Below are 6,435 nucleotides of genomic sequence, written 5' to 3' on the forward strand. Positions count from 1 at the left end.
AGTTAATGGCACCAGTCTCACACTCAAATAATCATCTATTAAAAAGATAGACACCCAAACTCTTCAAATAAACTAAGTGTGGTTAAGGAATTAATCCTAAAACCAACTTAGGAAACAAACCATTTAAATCACTAAGCAAATATACAATTGAAAGTAAACATTTAAGCCTTAAAAAAAATTTATAGGTTCTACCTATAGCGCGGGAAGCAAGCTAGACGAAAGTAAAATAAAAAAAATGCTGTCATGACAGCATTAAATTGCTGTCATGACAGCCCTCCTAGCCAACTTCTGGGAGGCACCGTTTCGTCATTTGACCTCCGATCGAAGTGATTTTAAAGCTCACACGTCACATTCAAAGGGTACTATAAGTATACCAAATTTCAAAAAGATCCACGGTCAGATTGAAATTAGATTGTTAAAAATTAATTATTTTGCTGTCATGACAGCTAAAAAGCTGTCATGACAGCACTTCCGGACCAACTTCCGGAGTGCACCATTTCATCATCTGACCTCCGATCGGAGTGATTCCAAAGCCCACATGTCACTTTTAAAGAATACTATTAGCATACTAAATTTTGAAAAGATCCAAACGGATTAAATTTTATGCAGGTTACAACATCAATACTGTAGCTGTCATGACAGCAATTTAATGCTGTCATGACAGCACCTCCAGACCAAATTCCGAAGTGCGTCGTTTCTCCGTCCGATATCCGATCGACGTGATTCCAAAGCCCACACGAAGCTTATAAAAGGTTTTACTTGTGACCCAAATTTTAGAGAAATCCAACGGTCGGATTAAGATTTGGACACCCGGATGCAAAAGTGTAGCTTTTTGGTAAAAACCATTTTCAAAATTGTCCAAATCTCATCCTAATGGTCACAAACCTGTGGGAACACTTTGGACACGTCAAATAAGACTAAAAAACACCTGAAAGAACATTCAAATGATGAAAACCCCCATACATCAAAATTTGACCACCCGGGTGCATTTTCCAAAATGGACCCTAAACTCCCAAAATGCACAAATCATACAAGAGTGGTCACAAATCAATCTAAATACCATGTATTTATATAAATACATATGCTAAACATTTTCACTTGGCTCAGAGCTCCTTGTGGGGCCCACGCACCCACTCTCTCTATCCAAGGTGTATGTTTGCCCATAGCACACCATTTGCAATGCAACCACTTTGCATTTGCTTATAAAATCACATATATATCAAAATAAAGATCTGCTTGTAATAGAAACTTGGTCTACTAAGTAAATCCATCAAAACCACACACCATAACCAAGTTTCCTAGCCACAAGTCTGCAAACAGACAAAATTCATACACAAGCACACAATCCACACATATTCACACACACATACATAATCATATCCTACTGGCACCCTAATCTTAAATACATTATAATATATTTGCTCAAAAGAAAGGGGTTGCAGTTCTTTACAAATCACAAGCAAACCCCTAGCTTTGCTCCTTTCCCCGTCCACCACTGGATCCTTCGCCTGGACCTAGAATATTGAAAAGAAAGGGGTGAGACAACCACAGTCTCAGTAACAGTGAAATCTACATTGATTATTACAAAGTAAGCCATAATCAAATAAACGAATAATAAATTCAACATAGTATATAATTTAGCCATTTAAAATGCATGAATGCATGACCTAGGCCGGTATGGCCTTTCATGACCAACAGAATGCCCCTTGGCACTCTTTAACTCGCAGGTAAACCTTATGCCTACTTGTACCTCCACAGGCACAAAACATAATCTAAGGCATGATCTAATCCACCGAACCTCCTATGCCCCTTCGACGTGAATCCTAAGCAGTTAAAGCTAACTCCCTCCTAGAGCCAGCCCAACTTACTTTCCATGTGAGGGCTACCTTGGCCTAGGCACTCAACCTCACACTTCATATGTTAGATTCCCTCCCCCACTGAGAGGTGTCGAACACTCAATACACTAACCACTTTAGTGCACTGAGCCCACAATACGTAAGACAACACTGAGTACTGACAGTGTACCATAGAATATCAAAAATCCACACCTTCTCATTGGTGAACTCCCACCGAGATCATGCCTTTTACTCTTGTCTACCTTTCCTGAGTATTGACCATTCAATACTCTAAAGTAGTATAATATTTATAAATCTCATTTCCATAAAAACATTGTTATTAAATAATTAGAAAACATATTTGCACTATAATCAAAGTAGTACCCCATAACCCCTTATAAAGCACATTTAATCTTTTAAAACATGTAATGCATGATAACTAGTAATATTTATTCAAAAATAGCTAAAACAAAGTAATAAAAAATATAAATTCCCCTGTTACCTCAACCCTTTGGTACCAAAAGGGTTCCCCTTGTACAAAATAGGGCTCGGCTTGTTTCTTACTTCTCAATAAGTTCCACCAACAATTTTCTACAACATATAAGTGATCCACATCACTTATCATGACAAATAGCATTAATGAAGACTATAACTCATACCACACAACTTGGGTCTATGAGCCACAATCCATCCCAATAGTCCATATATTAAACCAACCATTCACATAGTATCACTTAACCACCAAAATCATTTATTAGCCATCATTAGGCTAATTTCCAATTTATATAATTTTTTATCAATTAAAAACCTTCACTTAGTGTCACCAACTTTCACCATTAGCCCTTATAATGAAAACCAAACCTTAATTTAAATCTTATTGGGCTCAAATAGCAAAATTATAACTAAATCAATAAGTTTAAACCATTGAAGAGCAAAAACCCAATTTCTCAGGGTTTAATTTTGTGCCCAAAACACCTCTTTTCATCCAATTATTCACTCAAAACATTAGATTACTATATAGAAACTCAAAACATGCTCCCTAGGATCCAAAGAAACAAAAGCTTACAAGAATAAAGCCTTTGGGATCAAAATCCAAAAATCTCTCTTCCAAAAATTGAAGAAAATCAAGAGAAGAGAAGAGGATTGAAGTAGGGAGTTTACCTATCGTGTAGCCGAGCTCGTAACGGTCGCAAAGACTCCTAGATCCGAGCCTAACTCCCTCTCTTTCTCCTTTCTTCTTCCTCTCTCTCTCTCTCTCTCACGTGTTTCCTTTCTTTTCTTGTTTTCTTTTCTGCGTTTCTGGTTTGTTTTTCCTCTTATAAAAGCTGATCTAAAAGTTTGGAAAAAATACAAGAAATGGCCTAACATTTTTTATTATCGCACAAAAGCCCGGGTCAACTTTGGTAATTTTTTCCATAGTTAAAAATCAAATAAAACTAAACTTTTACTTAGAAAAATTCAAACTCTGGACCTCTATCAAATTATTCTAAATTTTAATTTAATTATAGATATTTTATTTTATTTTATTTTTATAAATTCGAGTCTTAAAATTTCGGGATGTTACACTCTGGAACCATTTTGACCACCTCAAATAGACCACACACAACATAACAAGCCAATCATACCACACAATTAAGCATTTATACTCAAAATGACTACCAAATTCCCAATTCACCATAATACAAAAGGGTGGACAAAACTTAACACACATATCGATTTGGTCATTTTGATGCATAAATCATTTCAAATATATTAATTGTAATTGTATCTTGGCTAAACACACTTATTTAATCGCAAAAACATTAATCTTAGACCAAGATACACACATTTCACATATTCTTATACAAATGATAACAAAACAATGAAATGCTCTTAAGTTGGCATTATATTATAGCAATATTCGTTACAAACCCAAAAAGAGGAAAAACAAGAGCTATACAATAATGCTCTTCACTCTTCAGTCACCCTTTTCTTCCATTTGCCTCTACTGGAGCCCTCGCTTGTAAAATATAGCCATGGGGTCAGATAAACATCTCTGTAATAAAATAATTCACTACTATTAATCAACATGCACAATCATAAGGGAGTAAATCTATTAAGCACCAAAATATACTTTTAGCATATTACAACATAACATTTTTTATAGTAAATGTATATTACCACTTAAGCACATTTAACAATTTCTTTTAATAAACATAAGTCATTTACTACTAGCATGATCATTCTACCATCTGAGGCTCCATATCACCCTGACTGAAACTATAGACTCTTGAACCAAGTGCACATTTATAATGATTTGAGCTCACCTTCAGTGGTAAGATCACCAGACTAAAGATGTCCCATCCCATATCTGGACTATAGTCTCCCCTATCACACATGAACCGGGGTGTTGTTACTCCAACACTAAACTATTGATACTAATGAGCATCATTCCCCAACACCGTATCTCGCATGAATATTAAGGAGACTTTCTCCAACGCTATGCCTCACTAGTCACTGAGAAGATACATGTCATATGGATTTCCACTACTTCTTCCTACGGGTGAACTCCCACCCCTTAACATGATCATGCTCATTCTTGCCACACATTTCATGTCACGCCCCAAAAATAAGGAGTGAACGGTACAAGATGTGAACCACATCATACATCCCGTAAGCCACAAATTCAAGGTTTATTTCCTTTAATTAAAATGTACTTAGTTTTACACTAACATTTTAATACTATTGATACTAATCATTATACTAATTGTTTCAACGTTTTGTAAAAGTTTTGACAGAACCTCCTCTGTAAATAAAATCTCCCAAAAATTTTGTATCACTAAAATTTTCCTTAAACATTATATCAATCAGGAGCTCGGCTCCTTCTAGCCAGTAGACAAAATGTATAATAAACTAAGGACTCTAATTATAAGTTATGTGGAGCACCTAATTATATGTCTCATGACATAGTACATAAATTTCATATTTACATCAATAAGACATATTTACAGAACAAGCCTCCATTCTGTTCTGCAAACATCCATCATTAGTAAGCAAGACGTACAGTGTCAATTATGCTATCTGAGATCAAAAATAATTTTCCAGTGAATAAAGTCCCAACAATAAATAATTTAACATGAATAAAAAGAAAATTTTGAAATAACCATGTAAATTAAAGAGACAATAATTTCCATAAAAATTTATAAACTTCAAAATAAAATGATTCTATAAAATTTTGAATAAAATCTTGAACCATTGAATTATCATAGCAAATGGTAATATCACTTGATTTTTAAGAAGTCACATAAATGAAATAAATACTTGTAAATAAATTACTAAATAAAAATCAATGGGATATAAAATCACCAAATGATCAGATTCATAATTATAGGGACTTATCAGAACAATTAACAAACGTGGACACATAGTCCATGAGGGTAAATAACCCAAATGCGGCTTGTGCCACGAAGACAAATGTGGACACACAGTCCACGAGGATAAGTAACCAAACGCAGTCGAAGCTATGAAACAAACGTAGACACACAATCCACGAGGGTAATGATAACCAAACACGGCTCAAAGCCACAAAATCAAACATGAGTACGATGCTCATGAATAACCATCCCTCCATTCCACGTGCGTTGGCCATCGCACGGGGCTAGCACCTCCTATAAGCACCCTGCTAGCTAGGTGTACCATGGCGCACCAAGGGCTAACGGAACTGCCGTTAACAAGCAGTGTTTTATATAAAGTCCCTTTTTAAAATCATTTCAAACATGCGAGAAAATCATCACTTTCAAGATACAGTTCTCATTCTCAAAATCAAACTCGCATGAATACTTTTAAGCATTAAAACTTGCCAGAATCAAATTTCATATCCGATGCTCATGCTTGCATTTATTAAATAAAAAAAATTTTCAACATCGAACTCGTATGAATTGTTTTTCATAGCAATTCAATAATTTTCAGAATGGAAATCCCATAATTAAAATCCAAACTTGTATTTACTAATAAAATAAAATTATCAAATCTAGTAAAGACAACTTTACAAAAATAAAATACTTTAATCAACAAAATATTCAATAATCACATTGTTGCTATAAAAAGGATTTGTATAAAAATGTAATATTTGAATAAAGGAGATTTTAATGAAATATCAGTTGGAACGCTATCCACTTACCTGAAGTGTGTTTGAGTACCAAAATTAACTTCTTAGAACCTAATCAAACCTTCCTTCTGCTAAATGCCCTATCTAATATAAAAAGAAAATTCAATGGCATAATCAAGTTTGATAAACTCTTTCCAACTCTTGTCAAGTGCAAGCAACAAAACTTAATTGATATTAATATTATATATATATAGCATAATTAATCACTTTAAATTCCAATTTCTCCTATCACCCTTTCTATCAAGCAACTCAAAGGCATTCCCAAATCAAATTTTTAAACATGATCATTTATAATTATTATCCATACAATTTCATAGAATGTAACTTGTCTCCGCACAATTTCATACTCAAAATTCTTCATACGATTCAAATTAAATTCATGAACAATTAATATCCAAACTAAGTATGTACCTATAAGAGTTAATGAAATCTAAAAAATTAAAAAATCATATC

The sequence above is a fragment of the Prosopis cineraria genome, unplaced genomic scaffold (assembly GCF_029017545.1).
Source record: "Prosopis cineraria cultivar Desert tree isolate PC_DT_omini unplaced genomic scaffold, ASM2901754v1 PC13, whole genome shotgun sequence".
Classification (NCBI taxonomy): Eukaryota; Viridiplantae; Streptophyta; class Magnoliopsida; order Fabales; family Fabaceae; genus Prosopis; species Prosopis cineraria.